This window comes from Chiloscyllium punctatum, chromosome 50 (genome assembly GCF_047496795.1).
Source record: "Chiloscyllium punctatum isolate Juve2018m chromosome 50, sChiPun1.3, whole genome shotgun sequence".
NCBI lineage: Eukaryota > Metazoa > Chordata > Chondrichthyes > Orectolobiformes > Hemiscylliidae > Chiloscyllium > Chiloscyllium punctatum.
Window position 1 is genome coordinate 957,696 of NC_092788.1, and position 27,577 is coordinate 985,272.

Consider the following 27,577-nt stretch of genomic DNA (forward strand, 5'->3'; position numbering starts at 1 on the left):
CTTCTTAATAGATCACTAGATCCTAACAAAATATTTTGTGCGAAACAAATCACATGATACAGTTATTCAGATAACAAAACAAGTTTGTTCATTGAAGAACCCAGAGGAAAAGGTCATGAAATAATGTGAGTTTGATATACCTCAATCATCATTTCAAGTGCATTCTCTGCATAAATTCTCCTTTTCCTCCTCGAAGTATTCAACTTCTTGAATAATTGAGAGAATGAAGTCACAGTTGTACAACACAAAATCAGACCCTTCAGTCCAACTTGCCCATGCTGACCAGATATCCAAAATTAATCTAGTCCCATTTGCCAGCATTTGCTCCATATCCATCTTAAACACTTTCTACTGATTATCAGTTTATTTTACTTTATCAGCACTTGAAATACTGACATTTTTTCTCTCCCAACATTGGTGAAAGAAATCATTCACCCAAGTTAGTTTTGTAATCTTTCACAAAGAAACAACATATACCTGAGTGCAACACAAAATACTGCAGTTCCGCGATATCTGGAAACACTCTAAAGGTGAGGCACTGATACTGCACAAGTTTGTCAGCACGGTTTCAATTACTGACAATAATTTAGTAATGTCTTAGCCTTCACATAGTTAAGGTAAATGTGAGATATCTGAATTTCATGAATTGGTTCCTATTGCACTTTGATCAACAAAAATTATTCTTGGTTTAATCTACTCAAAGGAGAAAGTGACGACCAAAGAAGCTGGATATCAGAGTCGAAAAGTGTCATGCTGGAAAAGCACAGCAAGTCAGGCAGCATCCGAGAAGCAGGAGAGTTGATGTTTCGGGCATAAGCCCTTCATCAGGAATCACAGGCTTCAGAAAAATAACTGGCGTAGACTTATGCCAATACATATGTAGAAGGGTCAGAGCATGTTACTATCAGATTAGAGACTAATTTCAGATTTGGTACCATTCAGTGCAACATTTCAGTATGATATTTACATATGTACCGAAAAGAGAAGTTGTCTAAAACTACAAGCTCTAGAATGATTATAGGATTAAACCTGGAAATAAAGCTGGTGAACAAGAATGGCAAAGTGAGGTCCCATCAGTATCGCCTTGGGCAGTGTCAAGTAAGAATTTGAGAGCAGAGTTGCCACTTTGGTGTAATCTTCAGTCTGGGCAAATTGCAGCAAAAAGCTGTTCAATTTTATCTGCAAATTATTGAATGCAAAATCCTCCTTGCACAATAATGAGGCAGCATTTTGAGATGTCATTTTTAAAATATATTATTTTCAAAGTTACTCACAATTAAGAGTGATCACTTGGTGCTGTCTGCATAACACAGTATGAAAAGGAATTAACAAAAAAAAATTATAACCCAAATTCAGAGTCACAAATTCATTGATTATTACATGATCCAGCATTTATAAGTAATCGATTTTTAAAAATAAATACAGATACATTTACTAACTATATTGGAGTACAATCAAGTTTCTTACTGAATAGTGACAGGATTGGACAGAGTCTGCATGGATTTAAGAGAGGGGAATCATACTAAGCAAATCTACTGAAAGAACCTACAGAGTCGAATATTAAAGTAAGAAATTGCAGGACATTTAAAAAAGCTTATCATTAAACATGGTAGACTGGGTTTTGTGAAAGAGAAACTATATTTGACAAATTTGCAACAGTTCATTGAGGAGATAACAAGCAGGGCTGATAAAGGGCAATCCAATGATGTCCTGTGTTTGGATTTTAAAAATGCAAATGATAAGATGCTACATAAAAGTTAATTGCACAATTTAGGAGGTCATGGTATCGGGGTAATATATTAGCATAGATTGGTTAACCACACTGGCTGTTGCCGAGTCCTCACTTGCAGTGCTGTATACAATGATAGCTCCCATATTTAATAAAGGATAAACCAACATCGGAGACCATAAAAAAGAAACTTAGCTGCTTCGAGGACAAAAGGGTTGACGTGTAAAGAATAGATAAGCAGAGGTGATCTTATGGAAACAAGATTCTGAGGAGCTTGACAGGGTGGATGTTGACCACACCAGTGAAGTCTCAAACCAGGGGACATTACATAAGGGAACATTCATTTTAGAAAAAGTAAAGATTTTTTTCTCTGTGAATGGCTAGAATTTTCTCACCCAAACTTTTGTGAAAGTTAAATGTGGGAGGGCAATGGTTGGGTTACTCTTCGGAGTAACATGGTTGTTCTGGCTTGTTGGGCTGAAGGGCCTGTTTCTACATAGTAGGGAATCTGTGATTCTATCTCAAATTATTTTAAAAGAGGGCAGATCAATTTTTGAAATATTGAGCAGTTGAGGGCTATGCAGATCAAGCATAAAAGAGGTGTTGAGGTCTGGGTTGGCCTAGCCATGATCTTATGGAATGGGGGAACAAGCTGAAGGGAATGAATGCCCTACGCCTACTCCGATTCCTTGAGGCTCCATTTCATGTTTTTTTTTATTTCCAAAGAAGAGCGTGATACAATGTGCTAAAGATCTCAGATGTTCTAGTTCAGATGGCATTGATTCATCAATCACAGCTATACAGACATGAGTAGGAATGCAATTCCCTCCATGAATAAAGGAAATCTACTGCAGAGCTCACAATAAGGAAATTCTTATCTTCAGTAAACTCTCCCATCACATCGGTAAAAACAATAACTGCAGATGCTGGAAGACCACAGCAGTTCAGGCAGCATCCAAGTAGCTTCGAAATCGACGTTTCGGGCAAAAACCCTTCACCAGGAATGCTGCCTGAACTACTGTGCTCTTCCAGCACCACTAATCCAGAATCTCCCATCACATTACCCAATATATCAGCTAAAGCAGGACGCACTGCGCATGCTCTAGCTAACGAAACGACCCCGGGAGATTGATGTCAGCACCGGACCAATGAAAGGACGGTGGGCGGAGCTGGATGACCTGGCCGGAGGTTGGTCCTCCAACCAATCAAAGTGAATGAAGGGCGGAGCTAAACTAAACCATGTGATCACCCTCGCGCGCGGAGCGGAGTCGCTGTAATGAATGCTCGGGAAGTTATGGAGAGAAAGGATACGGTAAGGAAAGAAATAAACAGGGAAACGGAAGAAAAACTGTGTTGCTATGAGCGGAGAGGTTTTACAAACAAATTGTGCACGTCGGAAAACACAAATTTGAACGTCCCAGTTCCGTGTTTACAGTAAACGGGGAATTGCCTTAGCGCGGCTGCGGGCCTGAGTGAGCGCCGCCATCTTTATTCGGGACAACGATTCACTGGACACGTGCACTGCCGCCATCTTTGTAGGGGGCAAGGTGCAGCCAGGCGCATGTGCAGCCTTTCTCTAGTATAGAGTCATTGGGATCATAGCAGCCAAGACTGCTCTGATTCACCTCTGGGCTCCCGCATGACCACTTTGTCAAGATCCAGCTCCCTCAGTCTCGAACCATGGGTGTAGTTTTGGTCTGTTTACTACTGTATTATTACTTTTATAGACCCTTTGCTAATGAGTTTTTCACTGCGGCCCAGCCCCTGACCATGTACTGCTCTATTATCAGATTACTTTTTTCTTGAATGTTTTTGATAGTCAAGAATTATTTTTTTCCAATAAGCAAGTGTATTTTCCTTCTATTTCTGACTATCAAATTCTGCACCATTTTCATTCCCTGTAATCCATTTTGCATTCCCTGAAACATCAACTGTGTTTCTCCTTCCAAAGCCCTGTTGTTTATGGAGAGGGTGATGTTTGACTTTCTTGTACAGCTGCAGTTTGTGTAGTGAAGGTGCTCCCACAATGTGGTTGGGTAAGTGGCATTATAGATTATTCATTCAGCAACAGTGATGATTTGAAGATAATGTCCAAATCAACAACAGTTTTTATTTTTATTATCATGCTTATAATTTCACAAAAATACTATTGAGAACTTTAGATATAAGGCCAGAGATGGAGATATTAGGTCAGGTGACCAAAAGCATTGCCAAAAAGCAGGTTTTGAGGGATGTCTTAAAGGTGGAAAGCAGACCTGTGAGGTTTTGGCTGCGAATTTCAGACCATGCTGCTCCAGCAACTGTAGAAACAGCCACACAGGTGAAGTAATGAATTAACAAATGGTTGGGAGTCTCGAAGAAAGTAGGTTATCGAGGTCTCAAAGTGTGTGTGGTGCAGGGAGCTAGGGATTATCACAGCCAGTAATTAAATCAAGTGTGAGAATTTTAAATTGAGGGATATTGGCCAGGTGCTGGCAGGTGACACTAAATTGGGTTGGGGTATCTGGTCGGCATGGACGGGTTGGACCGAAGGGTCTGTTTCCTTGCTGTACATCTCTATGGCTGTATGCTGTTGATTAAAATTAGGAGCCTTTTGATGAATCAACAAGCAGAGATTTAGACTTTCTTGCGATTACAGGGAGGTTCAATGTGTGAAGCTGGCCCTGAGTGTGTTTGGAAAATGAAGTCTGGAGATAACACAAGGTGGATGAAAGTATATGAGCTGAGACAAGGGTGGAATCAGCTAGAAATAGTGGTCTTGGAGTGGGACTGGGCTGTCTCACCTCACCTCACCTCTAGGGTTCAGCTTGTTGCCAGATTGTGAATCAGGGCAGTAACGCAATGTGGAGCTGAGTGGCCCTGGTGGTGCCTAAAATGAGTGTCACTCAGCTGGCTGTTGCTGAGCAGCTGCTGCTTGGTAGCCCTGTTGATGACATCTTCCATCACTTTACTGCTGATCGAGTGTGGAGACTGAAAGAGGGAAATTGGCTGGGTTGGATTGCCCTGTGTTTTGTGTTGAACATCCCTGGGCAATGTTCCACATTGTCGGTAGATACCAGTGCTGGAGCGGTACTTGGCTTGGTGGGTGGCAAGTTCTGGAGCACAAGCCATCAGTATTATTGCCAGAATATTTGCAGGGCCCGGAGCCTTTGCACGACTTAACCGTTTCTTGATGTTATTCAAACTGAATTGAACTGGCTTAAAACTCGCATCTGTGATGTTGGAAACCACTGGAGAAGGCTGAGATGGATCATCCCACTTTGCACTTCTGGCTGAAGATTGCTGCAAATGCTGTTCTCTTATCTGGTGCATGGATGTGTGAGGCCCCTCCATCAGTAAGGGTGGGGATATCTGTGATACTTCCTCCAGTGAGTTGTTTAATTGTCCATCACCGTTCACAACTGGGTGCGGCAGAACTGCAGAGCTCCGATCTGTTCCATTGGATGTAGGATCACTTAGCTCTGTTGCTTGCTGCTGATGCTGTTTGATATGCAGGTAGTACTGTTTGATAATTTCACCAGGTTGGCTCTTCAGTTTTAAGTCTGCCTGGTGCTGCTCATGGCATGCCCTCCTTTCCTGTCCATTGTGATGGGTGAGATCAGGATTTACAAACCCATGAGATTACGGATTGTGCTGGAGTACAGTTCTGCTGCTGTTGATGTCCCACAGTGCCTCAGAGATACCCAGTTTGAGATCCTACATCTTTTCAAAGTCTGTCCCAATTAGAACGGTGATAGTGTCACTCAACACAATGGAGGTTTTTCTCAACTCTAAGGCAAGTCTTGTGTCGCCAAAAGGAATGTGTGATGGTCGCTCTTACCGATACTGTCATGGCCAGATGTATCTGCAGCTAGTCAATTCATAACAATGAGATCAAGTATGTTTTACACACTTGTTGGTTCCCTCACCACCCGCTGCAGACTCAGTTGAGCAGCTATATCCTTTAGGACCTGGCCAGCTCAGTCAGTAATTCTGTTGCAGAGCTAGTCTCGATTGTGGACATTGAAATCCTGTACCTAGAGTACGTTTGACACCATTTTATTGCCTCAGTGCTTCCTCCAAATGTTGTTCAACATGAAGGAGAAGTGATTGATCAGCCAAGAGAGGGCGGGACGTGGTAATCAGCAGGAGCCATGAGACTTCCTGGTCTCCGGAGCCATTGCTGTGTACTCCCAGGGCAAATCCTCCCTGTCTGTACACCACTGTGCCACCACCTCTGCCTGGTCTGTCCTGCCGGTGGGACAGGACATATCCAGAGATTTCAGGAGAAAGTGAAGACTGGAGATCAGAGTCAAGAGTCTGGTGCTGGAAAAGCACAACAGGTCAGGGTGATGAAGGGCTTAGTCTCGAAACGTCGATTCTCCTGCTCCTCGGATGCTGACTGACTGTTGTGCTTTTCCAGCACCACACACTCTATCTAGGGATGGTGATGGTGGTTTCTGGTCATTGTTTGTAAGGGATGATTCCGTGAGTATGACTATGTCAGGCTGTTCCTTGACTAGTCTGAGACAGTTCTCCACATTTTGGCACCAAAAACCATGTGTTAGTCTGGAGGATGTTGCACCATCGAGAGGGCTGATTCTGTGATTGTAATTTCTGGTGCCTTGTTAGTTGCCAACTGGTCCATCCAGTTTCATTCCTGTGTTGAGACTTTGCAGTGATTAATACAGTGAGTTGCTGGCTGGGCCGCTGTCGGGTTGGCAGGATTTTTTTTCGCCAATGACAATGGTTTCATGGAGATCAGGAGATTCCTAATACTTTTTTTTTTCTTGAATTCAGATTCCACCATCTGTCAAGATGGGATTCGAACCAGGACTTCAGACATTTGTTTTAATATTCTGGATAAAACCCTGGTTCTGTTTCTTTGTAAAACACTGTCCATCGTCCTGTCTCCTCCATCCTCCCCTCCAGCAACGAGTGAGGAGCACATGGAGTTTCTCTGTCACTAAGACTGAGATAGTCTGATCTGCTCCTTCTCTCCCTCCCACTAGCCCACTGAGCCAAACTGCCTCACGTGGTGTTCCTGGTTTTTGTCCTAAACCTACATCTTTCTCCAGTCTCTTGTCAAGCCTTATCAGAGCTCACCTTGACCCTTTACCCTAATCTCGCTAAACTCACTTTCCAACTCTCTTTCCTCCGCTGCCGCCTCATCACTCCCCTTCGCCAATTCATGGATATTGTTCCTTGTTCTGTCTGTTGGTCTTTTTTGGTTATGTCTTTCTCTCCCATTCTGTGAAAAACTAATATTTGACCTCACCGTTGTTTGAAAATCCTGCTCCATCTCCACTCTCCTTTTCCTTTCTGAATTCCTTGCATTTGGTGTCCCTCAACGATCTATCCTTGGTCTCTCCTGTATCTCACGTACATAGTGCCAGGAGGTGATATCATCCAAAACCACTGTGTTAGGTTTCACATGTACACTGACGATGCCCAGCTCTCCCTCCCCATCATCCCTCTCCATTACTCCACTGTTACTCAGTTATCAAACTGCTTATCACATTCCCACTACTCTATTAGCTGCAATTTCCTCCAATGAAACATTGTCACGTTTAAACCCATTGCCTTACCTTTACCTTTCTGCTGAGCCCCTCCCTCCCACTGGGAACTCTGAGGCAGAACGACACTCTTCACAATATTGCTGTTCTATCTGACCCCAAGGTGACCTTCTGATCAGACATCCACACAATCACAACACCGGGAACTCCAATCTCTTAAATGTTGCTCACCCCAACTCCATTGCTACTGAAACCCCTTACCCACGTCTGTGTCACCTTAAACTTGAATCCAAAACAGAACCCTTGATTCCGTGACTCAGAATCTGGTTTCAGACTCCCCTCTCAGTATTTACCCTCAGACACATCCTCTCTGTATTTATCCTGTCAAACCCCTTAAGAATCCCATCTGTCTCAATGAGATCACCTCTCTTTCTCCAAAATCCAGTGAGTAGAGTCCCAACCTTTTAACCCTTTCTTTAAAAGATCATCCCTCCAAACCAGGGATCATCTCATTGAATCTTCCCTGAAATGCCTCCAATAAAGTGACACATTTCCTTATCTAAAGGGACCAAAACTGCTTTCATTACTGTAGATATGGTGGTCTCACCAGCACTGCCACACGGTGCTCTCAGGTATATACTCCAAACTCTAATACTGAAAACTTTTGAAACAAAAAAATTCAATTCCCCTTCCTGATTCCCTCTTGTAACTGTGTGGTAGCTTTCTGTGTTTCCTGAGCAATTACCCCTGGTCCCTTTGTTGTGCAGCTTTCTACAGTTTCCACCATTTAAATAGTACTTTGTTCTTTTATTATCTCCTCCAAAATGAGCAACTTCCCATTTTCCCAAGTTACACCCCATCTGGCAACTTGTTGCCCCCTTCTCCTGTGCATCTCTCTCTTTTCATAATCCTCTTAGACCTTTACAGTTATGCCTTTTCTAGGAGATATCCCCCCTTCCCATTCTTCCAAACATTTATTGGGAGCACTGGGCAGTGGGAAGCAGGCAGAGTTGCTATCTTTTTAGGGATACGCTTTGGAGTGATTGGGAGGATCTTCCTACCCATTGGTCAGGATGGAGACAACTTGCCCATCGTTAGGCATTAGCCTTTCACACCCATGCCTTATTGATGAGGCAGAGCGGCAGCATGGAATGAAAGAAAAGAAAGTAATTCTTGTTCCCCATAACTCACTGACCCTTGGATCATTTTCTCCAATGTGTTCAGTCACATAAGATCTCAAGTTGGAATCTCCTAGAAACCCACAGATTTCCCTCTGAGTTGACTCCTGATGTCCTCAAAGGTAATATGTACAGTAATCCTGGGCCACGAGGAGGGGATGGTGTGAGTTTCTAACTTGAACTGATAGTGACAGATTTTATAAACTTGTATTACAGGTGGACGTTCAGATGGTGATCTCAGTAAATATTCTGCTAAACTCTGGTTGAATTACTCGGTATATCAGGATCTGGATATTCGCATTGTGTGTGTGAGTATTGTGTTCCAGACCAATCCCATTTGCTGCTTAAAAATTCTCCTTTGAATCATCGCCTTCTCTCAAAAGGTCTCCCCAAACCTTCAGTGTGTCATCTAATCCTTTTATGCTGACCTGAAGAGTGTAAGTTTTATTATTCGAATGTGTAATTTTTGTATAAGAATACCTCAGAGAGGAAGCAGAATATTCTTAAAGGGGAGAATAACCATTTTGAGGGGAGGCTGTTTTTATTGGTATCAATGACATAGGAATAGAAGAGTTCACATTATTGGATCATTGGAATCTCTTGTGGAGTAGAATTGACCTCCATCAGAAGGATGGATTGTACTGGCACTGGAAGGGAACAGTTGCTAGTGCTATTCAGGAGGCATTAAACCAGTGAAGGAATGTGGGTAAACACAGAGAGAGAGTGAGGGAAGTGCTAAGTCTGACGCTGGTACAGTTCAGACGTCAAACAGTCAAGGCAGACAAGGGCAAGGCACAGAATGAGCAGTTACACTGCATTTATTTCAATGCAGGAGGCCCGATAGGTCGGGCAGAGGAGCTCAGGGTATGGTTTTGAACATCGCACTGGGATATTATAGCAATTACAGAGGCATGACTTAATGATGGATAGGACCAGCAGCTTAATGTTCCAGTGTATAGATGCTATAGCAAAGATAGAAAGGGGGCAACAGAGCAGGGGGAGAGGTATTTTTGATTAGGGATAACATTACAGCTGGGCTTCAAGAGGGTATTCCTGGGAGTACATCCAGGCAGGTTATACAGGTGGAACTGAGAAATAAGAAAGGGATGATCTCCTTATTGGGATGGTACTATTGACCGCCCCCCACTTCCCCAATAGTCAGCAGGGAGTTGAGAAGCAAATTTACTAAGAGATCGCTTATCTGTAAGAATAGTATGGTTGTGTACAAGACTTGACCTTCTTTGTTATTCATTCACAGGATGAGGGTGTCACTGGCTGAGCCCAAAGGGCAGTAAAGAGTCCACTACATTGCTGTGGGTCTGGAGTCACATGTAGGCCAGACCAGGTAAGGATGGCAGATTCCTTCCCTGAAGGATATTAGCGAATCTGATGAGGTTTTTTTTTTCGCAATAATCAACAATTGATTCGTGGTCTTTAATAGATTCTTAATTCCAAATTTTTATTGAATTCTCATTCCGCTGTGTGCCGTGACGGGATCCAAACCCTGGGCCCCAGAACGTTATCTGGGTGTCTGGGTTATCCATCTAGTGATAATCTCACTGGGCCATTTGGCAGGGTGAGTGACTGAGGTATCCGTGGGGCAGCACATCAGCACCAAAGATCCCATGGTTTCTGCGGAAGATAGAAAGGGCTGGGGAGGGAGATATATCCCTGGTGGTGGGGTCTGACTGTAGGTAGCGGACATAGCAGAGGTTATTGGAGATTAGTGGGTGGCAGGTGAGGACCGGGGGATTATATTCTTATTGTGGTTGGAGGGGTGGGGGGAAGGGGGAGGTACAGGAAGTGGAGGATATGCGTTGGAGTGCATTGTTGATCAAGTAAGAGGGAAATCCGGTCCTTGAAAGAGGAAACCTTTCTGGGATGTCCTGGAGTGGAATTGCTTCTCCTGGGAGCAGATATGGCAGAGGTGGAGGAATTGGGAGTACAGGATCACGTTTTTACAGGAATATCCTCGAGAGTAATCAGGAGAGCAAAAGGGGGACTTGAAATATCTCTAGGAAATAGTTTAACGAGAATCCAAAGAGATTCTACAAATACATTAAGGATAAAATAATAACCAGACAGAGAATAGGACCCCTTAAAGATCAACAAGGCCATCTATGGAACAACAGGAGGTGGGAGAAATACTATGCTATTCTATTCGAGAGAGTTTGGAGAAATAAATAGTGATAATTTGAAAAGTGTCTATATTACAGACGAGGAAGTACTGGATGTCTTAAACAGTAGCAAAATGGATAAATCCTTGGGACCTGATCAGGTTATCCCAGAAATTTGTGGAAAGCTAGGAAGGTGTTGGCAGTGCCCCTCCCTGAGGTATTTATATCATTGTTTTGACAGGTGAGGTGCTGGAAGATGGGTGCCATTATTTAAAAAAGGTGGTAAGGAAAGGCCAGGGAACAAGAGAACAGTCAACCTAACGTCAGTGGTAGGTAAGTTGTTGGAAGGGATTCTGAGGGACTGGATTTACATGTATTTGGAAAGACGAGGATTGATTAGGGCTAGTTAACATGGTTTTGTGTGTGGGAAATTCTCTCTCTCTAACTTGATTGAGTTTTTTTGAAGATGTGACAAAGATGATTGATGAAGGCAGACTGTGGGCGTTGTCTTTATGGACACTGAACGATGTTCCACAAAGCAGACTCGTTAGCAAGGTTAGATAACATGAAATGTTGGGAGAACTAGCCATTTGGATACAAAACTGGCTTGAAGGTAGGAGACAGAGGGTGGTGATGGAGGGTTCTTTGTGGACTGGAGGCCTGTGAGCAGCATTGTCCTGCAGGAATAGATATTGGGTCCTTAAATAAATGAGTTGGATGTGAATATATGAGATATGGTCAGTGGGTTTACAGAAGACACCAAAATTGGAGGTGTCGTGGACAATGAAGAAGGTTAGTTCAGAATACAACAGTATCTTGACCAGATGGGCCATTGGAGTGAGGAATGGCAGACTGGGCTCAATCTAGACAAATGTAAGCTGTTGGATTTTGGAAAGGCAAATCAGAGCAGGACTTGTACACTTAATGGTAAAGTCCTTGGGAATGTTGCTGAACATAGAGACCATGGAGTGCAGGTTCATTGTTCCTTGAAAGTAGAGTCGCAGGTAGGCAGACTAGTGAAGGTGGTGTTTGGTATGCTTATATTTATTGGTCAATGCATTGAGTACAGAAGCTGGGACATCAAATTGTGGCTGGACAGGACATTGATTAAGCCATTTCAGGAATTATGTTTTAAGTTCGAAATTCCCTGTTCTGGAAAGGATGTTGTGAATCTTGAAAGAGTTCAGACAAGATTTACAAAGACTTTGCTAGGGTTGGAGGATTTGGGCCACAGGGAGAGGGTGAATAGGCCAGGGTTAATTTCCCTGGAGAGTCAAAGACTGAGAGGTGACTTCATGGAGATTTATAAAGTCATGAAGGGCATGGATAAGGTGAACAGCCAGGATCTTTTCCCCCCAGTTAGGTGGGTTCAAAACAAGATCACATGGGCTAAAGTTGAGAGGGCAAAGATTAAAAATGGATCTAAGGGGCAAAGTTTTCATGCTGGGTGTGGTGTATGTGTGGAATGAGCTGCCAGATAAAGTAGTGGAGGCTGATACAATTACAACATTTGAAAGGCATCCGATTGGGTACATGAATAGGAAGAATTCTAATGATACGGACCAATAGCTGGCAAATGGGGCTCCATTTGTTGAGGATTCCTAGTTGTCATGGATAAATTGGACCAAAAGTCTGTTTCTGTGCTGTACATCCCTAGGACACTAATAAATGAAAATAAGATATGTTCCTCTTTTGTGGAGAGCCAGTAGAAGCACAGATAATTGTCCTTGGAGCTGAGAAGGTTAAGCAGTGATTTTGACCAGGTGCAAATTTGTTTCTAGGATATCTAATCTGCAGAGAGAGGGGAATTGTTAACAATGTCACAATTTTAGTAACTGTTTTCAGGTAATTGGCAAATAATGTGAATATGTGAACATTTTTTTATTCAGTAAGTTCTGAGTATCTGGAACAGTCTGAATCGCAGCTGGAAACAGACTCAGCAGTTATTCATAAACAGATTTGCAGCATCTCCAGAGGGAGAGGGTACATCCCAAATGGACTGAATAGCCCCAGCCCCTGTGCTCTGTGATACTGCCCCATTGACTGTGAATGCTGAAGCTCATCCCAGGGCAGAGAGAGGGAGGATCCCACCACTCACCTCACAATGGGCCCCGATGATTGATGTCAGCACAGGCCAATAGGGGGCAGAGGGCAGTACTGGAGGACCAGGTTGTACCAGTTTGTCCTCTAACCAATCGGAGTGAATGAGGGCATCCTCAAGGCTGGAACTAAAGAAAGGCACATATCGCAGAGATCTGAGAAACTGGAGGACATGAGATAGGGAGCGTTCTGTGGCTGGTGAGGAATTATATAAATAAAGAAGAGTTGTGAGGCTGGATGAAGTGACAGTGATCGGGAGAGTTGAGGATGGAGGAATTTAGAGTTAGTGAGGATTAGAGTCCTAATGTTATACAGCAAGGAAACAGACCCTGTGGTCCAACCAGTCCATGCCGACCATAATTCCAAACTGACCTAATTGTACCTGCCTCTGCTTGGTCCACATCCATCCAAATATTTCCTATTTATGTACTTATCTGAAGGTCTTTTAAATATTGTAATTGTATTCACAGCTACCACTTCCTCTGGAAGTTCATTTCACACGTATAATTTTTTTTTTAAAACCCTAATGTCTTTTCTCAAATCTTTCTAATTTTTTCTCAAAATGAATGAACCCCAGTTTTGAATCCCCCTCGTTCCCCCCACCCCCACCCCCCACCCCCCACCCCCGGCTATTCACCTTATCTACACTTAATAAAGTCACCCCTCAACCTCGTGCACGCCAGTGAAAAAAATTCCCAGCCTATCCAGCCTCTCCTTAGAACACAATCCCTCCATTCATGGAAACATGCTGGTAAATCTCTTCTGAACCTGCTCCAATTTAATAACATCCTTCCTATAACAGCACAACCTGAAATGGACAGAGTATTCCAGAAGAGGCCTCCCCAACGCCCTGTACATCCTCAACATAACGTCCCAACTCCTGGACTCAAAGGTCTGAACAATGAAGGTAATTGTGCTAAGCTCCTCCTTAACCACCCTGTCCACATGGAACACACACTTCAAAGATGTGAAGCCCTCGGTCTCTTTGTTCCCATATCACTACTCAAGGCCCTACTTTTATTGAGTGTCAGTCCTGCCCTCGTTTGTTTTGTCAGGATGTTATATTTTGCATTTATTCCAATCCAAAAAATTTTTGAGTATAAAGGCAGTAGGAGTATAATTAAGAGGGAAATCAGGAGGCAAAAAAGGGGCGTGAGATAGCTTTGGCAAATAGGGTTAAGGATAATCCAAAGGGCTTTTGTAAATACATGAGGAACAAAAGGCTAACTAGGGAGAAAATAGAGACCCTCAAAGATCAGCAAGGCAGCCATTGTGTGGAGCTGCAGGCGATGGGCGAGATAGGAAACAAGTATTTTGCATTAGTGTTTACTGTGAAGAAGTACATGGGAGATATAGAATGTAGGGAAATAAATGGTGTCATCTTGAAAAATGTCCTTGTTACAGAGGAGGAGAAAGTGCTCAATGAGTGGCTAAGGAGCTGGTGCAGGGGAAAAGGATTCACGTTTTTTGGATCATTGTGATCTCCTCTGGAGTAGAGTTGACCTGCATAAGAAGGATGGATTGCAACTGAATTGGAAGATATCTAATACCTAGGCAGGGAGACTTGCTAGTGATACTCGGGAGACATTAAACCAGTGAGGGAGTGGGTGTAAACCCAAGAAGATAGTGAGGAAAGAGATATGTCTGAGGCTGGTACAGTTCAGAAGTCAAATAGTCAAGGCAGGCAAGGGCAAGGCACAGAATGAAGTCGGACTGAGCAGTTGCACTGCATTTACTTCAATAGAAGAGGCCTGACAGGGAAGGCAGATGAGCTCAGGGTATGGTTTTGAACATGGCACTGGGATATTATAGCAATTACAGAGGCATCACTCAGGGATGATCACCTTATTGGGGTTTTCTGCATGGATTTCATCCTGGGGCTCTGGTTTCCTCCCACAGTCCAAAGATGTGCAGGTTGGGTGGATTGTCCAGGCTGAATTGCCCACAGTGTTCAGGGATGTACAGGTTGGCTGGCCCTGGGAAATGCAATGTTACAGGGGGAGGTTAGGAGGCTCTCCAGGTCAGTATCAATGTGATGGGCCGAATGACCTGCTTCCACACTGTTGGGAGTCTCTGATAATTCTACTAGTTTTAAAATAGTTACAGAAAATAATATACCAGATCTAAAAGTTAAGGTTCTGAATTGGACAAAGGCCAATTTTGATGGCCCAAGGCAAGAACTTTCATCTGGCCCATCAAGCCTGCTCTGCCATTCAATAAGATCAGGGCTGAGCTTTCCATGGCCTCAGCTCCACATTCCTGCTCTCTCACCATAACCCTTAATTCCTTTCCTGTTCACAAATCTACCTTTTGCCTTAAAGGTATTCAAGTTGATAACATCAACTGCTGCACTCGGCAGGGAATTCTACAGATTCACAACCCTTTAGCTGAAGAAGCTCCTCCTGGACTCAGTCCTAAATCTGCTCCCCCTTATTTTGAGGTAATGCTCTGTAGTTTGACCTGCCCTCAGTGGAAATAGCCTCCCTGCTTCTGTCTTATCTACTCCCTTCATAATTTTATTGTTTCCTATCCAACTTCCCATTCTTCTGAATTACAATGACTATAGAACCAATTTTTTCAATCTCTCCACATACGCAAACCCTCTCAACTCCCAACTCAAACTAGTGACCCTCCTCTGTACTCCTTCCAGTGCCAGTACATCCTTCCTGAAGTAAGGAGACCGAACCTGTACACAGTACTCCAGGTGTGGCCTCCCCAGCACCCTGTACAGCTGCAGCATAACCATCCCTCTAGCAAGGAAGGACAATATTCCCTTCACTGCCTTAATTACCTGCTGCACCTGCAAACCAACTTCCTGTGAATCATGCACAAGGACACCCAGCTCCCTCTGCACAGCAGCATGGTGCACATTTTCACCATTTCATCATCCAGTTTGCTGTTAGTCCGACCAAAATAGATGACCTCACATTTCCCAACATTGAACTCCATCTGCCAGACCCTGATCCACTCACGTAACTGATCTGTATCCCTGTGCAGACTTAGTGGTCTCTGCACACATTGCTCTACCTCATCTTTGTATCAAATGTGAACTCTGACACTGTACACTTGGTCCTCAACTCCAAAACATTTGTGTAAATTGCAAACAGTTGTAGTGCCAACACTAATCCAAACACCCCTTTATCCCCATTCTTTATTTTTTGTTGGTTAACCAATCCTGTATCAATGATAATTACCCATAGTGCTATGCATCTTTACCTCATACAGCAGCCTTTTATGTGGCAACTTATCGAATGCCTTCTGGAAATCCAGGTACACCACATCCACCGAGTCCACCTTGTCCAACGCACTCGTCGTATCCTCAAATAATTCCAGTAAATGCGTTAAACTTGACCTGCCTTTCATAAATCCATGCTTTGTCTGCTCAGTGAGACCATTTCTACCCAGATATCTCACCACTACTTCCTTGAGAGGTTCAAGCATTTTCCCCACTACAGAAGTTAAGCTAACTGGTCCTTCTTGAAAAATAGTGGCACCACATTTGCAGCTTCCAGTCTGTTAATACCATCCCAGAATCCAACAAATTTTATTGAATTATCACGAGGTCTGTTTGTTATTTCCCTCCCCACCTCCCCACCATCTCTTTTAGTCCCTGGGATGCATTCCATCAGAGCCAGGAGACCCATCTACCTTTAGGCTGTTATCTTTCCCAACATTACCTCTTTACTGAGAATGATTGCTTCTGTATCCTCATCTGCCATTGCCTCCATAGGCCTGCGACAATGAGAGTATATGGACAGTATGTTCCTGTTAAGGGCAAGGCTGGGAGGTGTAAAGAATGCTGCCTGACGAAAGATATTGTGGGCCTGGTCAAGAAAATGAAGGCGGTATATGGCAGGTATAGAGAGCTGTGTTTGTGTGAATCCCATAGGAGTATAGGGACAGTAGGAGTATACTCGAGGTAAACCAGGAGGGCAAAAAGGGGACATGAGATTGCTTCAGGAAATAGGTTTAAGGAGAATCCAAAGTGATTGTACAAATACACTAAGGAGAAATGAGTAACCAGGCAGAGAATAGGTACCTGCAAAAATCATCAAGGCTGTCTGTGGAACCGCAGGAGGTGAGAGAGATTCTGTATGAGCGGAGAGGTTTTACAAACAAAATGTGCACGTCGGAAAACACAAATTTGAACGTCCCAGTCTTGTGTTTTCAGTAAACGGGGAATTGCCTCAGTGTGGCTGCAGGAATGGGTGCGCGCCGCCATCTTTATTCGGGGCAAGAATTCACTGGACACGTGTGGAGCCGCCAGGTTTGTAGGGGGCAAGGTGCAGCCAGGCGCATGTGCAGCCTTTCTCTAGTACAGAGTCATTGGACAGGATTTACACAGAGCACATTCAAACTCCGAGAAATGGATGTTTATTTCGGGATTTGTTTTATCATTTATTTAAATGATTTGGTATCGTAAATGAGTTTGCAGGTCATACAAAATTGGAGGTGTTGTGGATAATGAAGAAGGTGACCTCAGATTACAATGAGATATTGATCAGATGGGGTTTAATTTAGATAAATGTGAGGTGCTGCATTTTGGAAAAGCAAATCAGGGCAGAACTTGTACACTGAATGGCAAGTCTCTGGAGAGTCTTGCAGAACAAAGTGACCTTGGACTGCAGGTTCATAGTCCTTGCAAGTCAAGTTGCAGGCAGATAGGATGATGAAGAAGGTGTTCAGTATATTTTCCTTTATTGGTTCGAGCATTGAGTATAGGATGTGGGAGGTGATGTTGCTGTACAGGACATTCGTTAGGCCACTTTTAGCCTGCCTCCTATCAGAAGGGTGCTGTGAAACTTGAAAGGTTTCAAAAAAGACTTTCAAGGATGTTGTTAGGGTTGGAGGATTTGAGCTACAGGGTGAGGCATAAAAGGCTGGGGCTGTTTTGCCTGGAGTGCCATAGGCTGAGTGGTGATGTTATGGAGGTTTATACAATCATGAGGGGCATGGATAGGGTAGATGAACAAGGTGTTTTCCCTGGAGTAGTGGTGTCCAGAAGTAGAGGGCATTGCTTTCGGGTGAACGGATAAAATTTCAAAGGGGCCTAAAGGACAACTCTTTCAGGCAGTAGGTGGGATGAGCTGCCAGAGGAAGTGATGGAGGCTAGTACAATTAAAACATGTTAAAGGCATCTATATAGACACATGATATGATTAGGAATCATCTACGGGGATATGGGCCAAGTGCTGGCAAATGGGAATAGACTAGGTTTGGATCCCTGGTTGGCAAGGATGAGTTAGACTGAAGGGTCTGTGTCGGTGCTGTACATCTCTATGACTGTGGGATCATAACAGCTTATACTGTTCTGCTTCATCCCTGGGCTCCCTCATGACCACTGTCAATATCTAGCTTCCTCAGTCTCGAACAATGGGTGTATATTTGGTCTGTTTAGTATTTTACTATTACTTTTACAGACATTTTTGTAAGGTAATTTTTCACTGCCGCCAGCCCCTGACCATGTGCTGCTTATTAAATTTTTTCTGGAAAATCTTTGACCGTCAAGAATTTTTTTTCCCCAATAAGGAAGTGCATTTTCCTTCCATTTCTAACTATCAAATAATGCACCATTTTCATTCCCTGTAATCCATTTTGCACTCCCTGAAACATCAACTGTGTTTCTCCTTCCACAGAAACCAGTGATTAATGCCAAAGCCCTGTTGCCTGTGGAGAGGGTGATGTTTGACTTTCTTGTACAGCTGCAGTTTGTGTGGTGAAGGTGCTCCCACAATGTGGTTGGGTAAGAGACATTACAGAGTATTCATTCAGCAACAGTGATGATTTGAAGGTAATGTCCAAATCAAGAACAGTTTGTAGTTTTATTATTCTGCTTATAATTTCACAAAAATATTATTGGGAACTTCAGACATAAGGCCAGAGAAGAATGACCAAAACCATTGCCAAATAAGCAGGTTTTGAGAAATGTCTTAAAGGGGGAATGCAGACCTGTGAGGTTTTGGCTGCAAATTTCAGCCCTTGTTGCTTTGGCAACTGTAAAAGCAGTCTCATAGGTGAAGTAATGAATTAACAAGTCATTGGGAGTCTCAAACAGAATGGGTTGTCGAGGTCTGAAAGGGTGTGTGACGCAGTGAGCTAGGGATGATCACAACCAGGAATTAAATCAAGAGTGAGAATTTTAAATTGAGGGATGTGGGCCAGATGCTGGCAGGTGAGACTAGATTGGATATCTGGTCGGCATGGACGGGTTAGATTGAAGGGTCTTTTTCCATGCTGTACATCTCTGTGGCTCTGTTGTTGATTATGAATCGGGGCCTTTTGATGGATCAACAAGTTTTGGTAGAGGGAGTACTTGGGCAGCAGAGATTTAGTTTTTCTAGAGATTTAGTTTTTCTTGAGATTACAGGTTGAATGTGGGAAGCTGGCCAGGAGTGTGTTTGGATACTGAAGTCTGGAGATAACACAAGATGGATGAGAGTATATGAGCTGAGACAAGGGTGGAATCAGCTAGAATTAGTGGTCTTGGAGTGGGACTGGGCTGTCACACTCACCTCACCTCTGGGATTCAGCTGGTTGTCAGGTTGTGAATCAGGGCGGTAACACAATCGGGAGCTGAGTGGCCCTGGTGGTGCCTAAAATGAGTGTCACTCAGCTGGCTGTTGCTGAGCAGCTGCTGCTTGGTAGTCCTGTTGATGACATCTTCCATCACTTTACTGCTGGTCGAGTGTGGACTGATAGATGGAAATTGGCTGGGTTGGATTGCCCTGTTTTTTTGTGTTGAACATCCCTGGGCAATGTTTCACATTGTCGGTAGATGCCAGTGCTGGAGCGGTACGTGACTTGGTGGGTGGCAAGTTCTGGAGCACAAACCATCAGTATTATTGCCAGAATGTTGGCAGAGCCCATAGCCTTTGCACTACTTAACCATTTCTTGATGTTATTCAAACTGAATTGAACTGGCTTAAAACTCACATCTGTGATGTTAGAAACCACTGGAGAAGACTAAGATGGATCATCCCACTTTGCCCTTCTGGCTGAAGATTGCTGTAAATGCTGTTCTCTTATCTGGTGCATGGGTGTGTGAGGCCCCTCAATCAGTAAGGGTGGGGATATCTGTGATACTTCCTCCAGTGAGTTGTTTAATTGTCCATCACCGTTCACAACTGGGTGTGGCAGAACTGCAGAGCTCCGATCTGTTCCATTGGTTGTGGGATTGTTTAGCTCTGTTGCTTGCTGCTGATGCTGTTTGAAATGCAGATGGTCCTGTTTGGTAGCTTCACCAGGTTGGAACATCATTTTTAAGTCTGCCTGGTGCTGCTCATGGCATGCCCTCCTTTCCTGTCCATTGTGATGGGTGAGATCAGGATTTACAAACCCATGAGATTACAGATTGTGCTGGAGTACAGTCTGCTGCTGTTGATGTCCCACAGTGCCTCAGAGATACCCAGTTTGAGATCCTACATCTTTCAAAGTCTGTCCCAATTAGAACGGTGATAGTGTCACTCAACACAATGGAGGTTTTTCTCAACTTTAAGGCAAGTCTTGTGTCGCCAAAAGGAATGTGTGATGGTCGCTCTTACCGATACTGTCATGGCCAGATGTATCTGCAGCTAGTCAATTCATAACAATGAGATCAAGTATGTTTTACACACTTGTTGGTTCCCTCACCACCCGCTGCAGACTCAGTTGAGCAGCTATATCCTTTAGGACCTGGCCAGCTCCGTCAGTAATTCTGTTGCAGAGCTAGTCTCGATTGTGGACATTGAAATCCTGTGTCCAGAGTACATTTGACACCATTTTATTGCCTCAGTGCTTCCTCCAAATGTTGTTCAACATGAAGGAGAACTGATCCGTCAGCCAAGGGAGGACGGGACGTGGTAATCAGCAGGAGCCATGAGACCTACTGGTCTCCGGAGTCAATGCTGTGTACTCCCAGGGCAAATCCTCCCTGTCTGTACACCACTGTGCCACCACCTCTGCCTGGTCTGTCCTGCTGGTGGGGCAGGACATATCCAGAGATTTCAGGAGAAAGTGAAGACTGGAGATCAGAGTCAAGAGTCTGGTGCTGGAAAAGCACAGCAGGTCAGGCTGATGAAGGGCTTAGGCTCAAAACGTCGATTCTCCTTCTCCTCGGATGCTGCCTGACCTGTTGTGCTTTTCCATCACCACAATCTCAATATCTTGGGATGGTGATGGTGGTGTCTGGTCATTGTCTGTAAGGGTTGATTTCATGAGTATGACTCTGTCAGGCTGTTCCTTGATTGGTCTGTGAGACTGCTCGGCACATTTTGGCACCAAAATCCAGATGTTAGTGAGGAGGACATTGCACCATCGAGAGGGCTGATTCTGTGGTTGTAATTTCTGGTGCCTTCTTAAATGCCAAGTGGTCCATCCAGTTTCATTCCTGTGTTGAGACTTTGCAGTGATTAATACAGTGAGTAGCTGGCTGGGCCGCTGTCAGGTTGGCAGGATTTTTTTCGCCATTGACAATGGTTTCATGGAGATCAGGAGATTCCTAATTCCAGTTATTTTTTCTTGAATTCCGATTCCACCATCTGCCAAGATGGGATTCGAACCAGGACTTCAGTCATTTGTTGTAATATTTTGGAAAAAGTTAAATACATTATGTTTGTTCACTCACTTTAAATATCACTTACCCAGGTTTTGTTTCTTTGTGAAACACTGTTCATCGTCCTGTCTCCTCCATCCTCCCCTTCAACAACAAGAGTTTGGAGCACATGGAGTTTCTCTGTCACTAAGACTGAGATAATATGATCTGTAGCTTCACTCCCTCCCACTCGCCCGCCGAGCCAAACTGCCTCACGTGGTGTTCCCGGTTTTGTCCTAAACTTACATCTTCCTCCAGTCTCTTGTCAAGCCTTATCAGAGCTCATCTTGACCCTTTCCCCTAATCTCACTAAACTACAGACTTTCCAACTCTCTTTCCTCCTCCTCCTCATCAGTCCCCCTCACCGATTCACAGACATTGTTCCTTGTTCTGTCTTTTCTGCTTATGTCCTTCTCTCTCAAAATCCTGCTCCATCTCCACTCTCCCTTTCCTTTCTGAATTCCTTGCATTTGGTGTCCTTGGTCCCTTCTGTATCTCACGTACATACTGCCAGGAGGTGACATTGTACAAAAGCACATGTACACTGACGATGCCCAGCTCTCCCTCCCCATCATCCCTCTCCATTACTCCACTGTTACTCAGTTATCAAACTGCTTACCACATTCCCACTACTCGATCAGGTGCCGTTTCCTCCAATGAAGCATTGTAGTGGGTAAACTCATTGCCTCACAAATTCCTTTCCCTAACTGCCGAGCCTCTCCCTCTCACTGGGAACTATGCAGCAGAACTACACTCTTCACAGTATTGCAGTTATATCTGATGCGAAGCTGACCTTCTGATCAGACATCTACACAATCCCAAACACCAAGAATTCCAATCTCTTAAACTTTGCTTATCTCCTCCTCACCCCAGCTCCATTGCTACTGAAACCCCTTACCCGTGTCTGTGTTGCCTTAAATGTGACGAATCCGAAACAGAACCCTTGATTCTGTGACTGATTCAGAATCTGGTTTCAAACTCCCTCCTCAGTAATTACCTTCAGACACATCAGTATTTATTCTGTCAAACCCCTTAAGAATCTGGTGGTGCGGTCTGATTGTAGATGATGGAAATGACAGAGGATGATGTGTTGTATCTGGGTGGAAGGTAAGGACTTAGGGGTGTGTTCTATCCTTGTTGAAGTTGGAGGTGTGGGTTTCAAAGGCAGAGGTGTGGGAAGTGGAGGAGATATAGTGGATTGTATTGACCACATGGGAGGGGAAATTGCAGTCCTTGAAATATGGTGCCATTTGGTATGTTCTGGCTTCACTGGAACACTGCAGTAAGCATGAGACAGAGATGTTGGCCAGGGAACAGGCTCGTGTGTTAAAGTGGCAGGCAGCTGGAAGCTCGGTGTCTGTTTTTGCAGCAGAATGTAGATCATCAGTCGCCATTTCTGCCACCTCCACTGAGATGCTGCCAGACACAGGTTCCTGTCCCCTCCATTAACAGCTATGCACCCTCCCAGCCAGATGGTAATCCACTCCTTTGTCTTTCCAAATGTTCTGGTCTCTCTTTGGTTCTGTCCCTGCCTATTATTTACTCTTTAACCCCTATCTCCTGCAGTACAAAGATCTGCAGATTAGTTGAATTGGCCAAGCTAAATTTCCCATAATGCTCAGGGATGTATAGGTTAGGTGCATTAGTCAGGAGAAATATACAGTAATAGGGTAGGGGAATGGGTCTGTTGGGATACCCTTCGGAGGGATGCTGTGGACCTTTTGGGCTGAATGGCCTGTTTCCACACTGTCAGGATTCTAATTTTCCCAGCTCCCATCGGATCTGAGGAAGGGCCACTGGACAGATTTTTGTTCCCAGATGCTGCCAGACCTGCTGAGCTTTCCCAGCACCATCTGCTTGTTGTTCCTGATTGACACCATCCATACACCTTCTGGGTTTGATTCAGACAGGGGGAGGATCCCACCACTGACCTCACAATGGGGTCCAGCTGATTGGTGGAAGCTTCGGACCAATAGGAAAAGGTGGTGGGACTAGTGGACCAAGTGGAACCAGCTGGTCATCCAAACAATGGGAGTGAATGAGGGGCGTGGCCAGTGGGATGACGCGTCACCAGTAACTCAGCCAATGCAGTGCCACGTGAGTTGGCCGTTGGTGAATGTGGGAGACGCAAACAGGGAAGGGGAGAGTGGCTTCAGAGACAGGGAGATAATGAGTCACTTTAGACTGGGAAGTTTTAATTACACTCTGTGCGGGTCGTTAGTCTGAATTAGAAACTCTTAATCCCGCATTTGCAGCAGATGGGAAGATGGCTGCGGACATCAGGCATTGACAGTTCCTGGGATATGGCTGCCATCTTTATTGGGAGCAAGGTACAGTGAGGCACATGTGCATGTCCCCTTCCTAGGATTGTGGGGGGAGAAGGTTTGAAAAGAGGCATTTACACATCAAGCACATACCAAGAGAAAAGTATGTCTTTGTATTCTTCCTGCACTGACTGTGAGTTTTGTTTTGTGAATTCATTTCATAGGATATTAAATCAGAATAATTGAGGCTGGGATCTCAAAAGCAAGTTTTTACAGTCAATGGAGTCATCAGGATCTGAATATCATTGGCATTTAACTGTGGAAGGAGAAAGGTTTGTCTGATCTGTTTGTGGGAAGATATCTCCAATATTTTTGTTAAGCAGAAAGATGTACAAATTCGTGGTTGGATCACCCTTTGGGTATGTGCTGCCTTCTGGGCCCTGCAGCAGAGGAAGGAGATATTGGCCTGAGAGGGAGCACAGATTCATCCAGATTACACCTCGTCTCTTTGTAAGAACTCTCAGATTTAGACCCAATCACCCACTTCATGATGTTAACCTGTAAACTTTTTTATTTTCAATTACTTGCAAACTTCCCATTAAAAGTCCTTTTGGACTCAAATTCCAGTACCTTTCATTTGGAATGTTCCAGCTTCTGACAACTGTCTGTTCATTCCGAAACTGCTGAGGTCCATGTTGACTCTGGGGTTACAAAGGGCTGAATTGAAAGATGAGGTGCTGTCCCTGAGCTCCCATTGAGATACATTGGAACAGTACAGGAGACTGAGGGCAGTGTAGGTGTGAGCAGACAATGAAAATGACAGGGCTGCACTGTGAGGGCTGCTTGGCTCAATGAGAGTGTTCTGGAGTTGGGTGTAAACAGAGTGAGGTGAGACAGGGAGACGGTGAAGCTGAAACTCAGTTTTGGTTCAGGCCTTTCAGAAACGCACATGATCCCAATGGGAACAGTCAGTTTTTATGTGGTACCTGCGGAGTATTTCTTAACAGTTTTTAAAGTATAACATAACAGGTTAAGTAAAGATTGGTGCTTGTGATTTTAATAGAACTGTTTGTGTGAAGGAAGGTTGCTAGTTCATTTAAATTCTCTTAATGGGAGTAACTAAATGAATAAAGAGAGATATTGAGATAGGAGCCCTCAGACCCGTGGTGTGCTACTCTTGCAGAATGTGGGAAATAAGGGAAGCTTCCAGTATCCCTGACGGCTATGTATGCAGGAAGTGGACCCACCTGCAGCTACTGGGAAACTGTTTTTCAGACCTGGAGCTGTGAGTGGAGCATCTGCAATACTGAGAATGTTATGGACAGCACGTTTAGTGAGTTAGTCACACTGCAGGTGAGGGTTACACAGGCACAAAGGGAATGGGTGACCATCAGATCAAGAAAATAGACAGGAAGGGAGTGCAGGAATCCCCAGTGGTTATCCCCTTCTCAAACAGGTCCAGATATACCACTTGGGATTCTGTTGGGAGGTTACGGGTGGGGTAGCCTCTCGGGAAATCAGCAACAGTCAGGTTCATGACACACCACAGAAAGGTCTGCTGTACAGAGCGGGAGGAAAGAGAGTGGCAGGGCTAAAGTGACAGGGGATTCAATAGTCGGTACACAGACAGGCACTTCTATGGCCACAGACATGAATCCAGGATGGTATGTTACCTCCCTGGTGCCAGGATCCGCAATAGCTTGGATAGGCTATCGGACATTGTGGAGCTGGTGGGTAAACAGCCCATGGTGGTGGAATCTTCTCACTATGAAGACCATGGATCATTTACATACTCCACTGCTTCCCACTCCTATTTGCTTCGAAAAGAGAGAATCACAGAGAAACACGGAATAAAATGGGGTCAGAGTCTCTGGTATAAAACTGTTTAACACAGTGCCCCCATCTTATCCATATTGGTCATCAAGCACACATACCCGGTGTGATCATCTAATACCTTTTTGATATTAGAATAGATGATACATGATTAGTTAATGTTTTGATGAGGAAAATGAGCAGAGAGGTTTAGTAGTAATTTCTGAAGCTCAGGGTGCATGAATCTGAATTAAAAATGGGCTATCCTCAAGGCTGGAATTAGAGAAAAGCACTTAGCACAGAGATTTGTGGGGCTCGAGGAGATTACAAATACAAGGAGGATTGTGAGAATGGATGATGTTACAGAGACAGATGTTTTGTGATACCAGAGATAGTGAGGGTTCTGAGGCTGGAGAGGAATTACAGAGATAAGGAAGAGTTGTGAAGCTGATGAAGTGACAGTGATAGAGAGTTGTGAGCATGGAGCAATTTACAGAGACACCGAGAGTTAGAGTCTTAAAGTTATTCAGCATGGAAACAGACCCTGTGGTCTAACCAATCCATGTCGACTATAATTCCAAGCGAAACTGACTGCACCTGCCTCCAAATATTTCCTATTGATGAACTTTAGCCGATGTCTTTTAAAGATTGTAATTGTATTCACAGCTCCCATTTCCCCATGCAGTTCATTCCACAAATGTAAAAATATCCTCATATCTGATAGGATATCTATAAAATATCGATAAAACATCCTAAAATCTATTTAAAACCTTTCTCATCTCTCTCTTCAAAATGTGTGCACCCGAGTCTTCAATCCCCCTGCGACCCCCCGGGCATTCATCTTATCTACACTCTCCGTGATTTTATAAACCTCTAATACGTTCACCCCTCAACCTCCTATACTCCAGTGACAGAAATCTCAGCCTATCCAGCCACTCCTTCAACACCACCCCTCCATTCATGGCAACATCCTGGGAAATATCTTCTGAACCTTCTCTAATAACATCCTTCCTATAACAGGGAACCAGAACTAGATGCAGTATTGCAGAAAAGGCCTCACCAGCATCCTGTACAGCCTCAACATTACGTCCCAACTCCTCTACCTAAAGGTCTGAGCAATGAAGGTAGGTGTGCTAAACACCTTCTGAACCACCCTGTCTACATATGACACAAGACCTGAACCCCTCGGTCTGTTTGTTCTATGTCACGACTCAAGTCCTTACTTTTAATTAGTGAAATTAATTAATGAGGCTAAAGGGGATGTCTGTTTTATCAAAATGTAATAGCTTACATTTATTCAAATTAAACTCCGTCTGCCCCTCTTCAGCCCATTCACCCAATTGATCAAGATCCCTTTGTAATCATAAATAACCTTTGTTACTGTCCACTTTAACAGTTTTGATGTCACCCACAAACAAACCATACTTTGTATATTCTTACCCAAAACATCTACACGCATGGCAAGCAAAAATGGACCCAGCACCGATTCCTGTAGAACACTACTGGTCACGGGCCTCCAGTCTGAAAAGCAACCCTCCACTACTACACTCTGTTTCCTACCGTTAAGCTCGTTTTGTATCCAATTGGCAAGCTCTTCCTGAATCCCATGTGATCAAACTTTACAAATTAGTCTCCCATGCAGAACCTTGTGAAAGGCTTTACTAAAGTCCAAATAAACAATGTCTAACGCTCTGCCCTCGTCGATCTTCTTGGTTACTACCTTAAAAAGCTCAATCAAGTCTGTGAGACACCCTCTTGTGTAACCATGTTGACTGTTCCTAATCATTCCTTAACTCTCCAAATACATGTAAACCCTATCCTTCTGAATGAGCTCCTACAGGTCACCCACCACTGAAGTCAGACTCCGAGGTCTACAGTTCCTAGGCTTCTCCTTCTATCCCTTCACAAACAAAGGTACAACATTAGCCACTCTCCAGTCATCAGGTAGCTCACCCGTAGTTATCGATTATCCAAATATTTCTCCATGGTGCCCACAATTTCCTCCCACCCAAACTGTTCCCATCCGATCACTTCAGTCACTTGCCCTGTCTGATCAGCCAAGAAAAGCTCAGGTGTTGCTTGCTTTCTGATAGGAACATTTACAAATTGATAAAGAACATTTTCTTGGACTCGTTTAACAAATTCTTTCCCAACCAAACCACTCACACTATGGTAGTCCCAGTCAATGTTTGCAAAATTAAATCATCTACTATTACCACCTTATTATTCTGACTTTATATCTGAGATCCCTCTGTATGTTCCTTTAGTTCACTCTGATTATTGCGGCGTCTATAGTGCCATCCGACCAAGGTG

The 27,577-nt window shown here is 44.0% G+C and overlaps 1 long non-coding RNA gene across 14 annotated transcripts in view; it reads left to right on the forward strand.

Annotated features, from left to right (window-relative positions):
• The first annotated feature begins 2,905 nt into the window (after positions 1-2,905).
• Positions 2,906-27,577, forward strand: part of LOC140469989 (uncharacterized) — an 82,191-nt gene continuing 57,519 nt past the window's right edge. For 8 of the 14 annotated variants that reach the window (XR_011956272.1, XR_011956270.1, XR_011956271.1 and 5 more), the window contains exons 1-5: positions 2,906-3,041; positions 8,619-8,710; positions 9,661-9,747; positions 18,256-18,362; positions 23,677-23,784. This is a non-coding gene — a long non-coding RNA (uncharacterized lncRNA). Of the gene's footprint in view, positions 3,042-3,641; positions 3,766-8,618; positions 8,711-9,660; positions 9,748-13,421; positions 13,527-18,255; positions 18,363-23,676; positions 23,785-26,284; positions 26,389-27,531; positions 27,575-27,577 lie in introns of those variants that run through there. The other 6 variants (XR_011956260.1, XR_011956264.1, XR_011956261.1 and 3 more) reach the window with 6 other exon arrangements.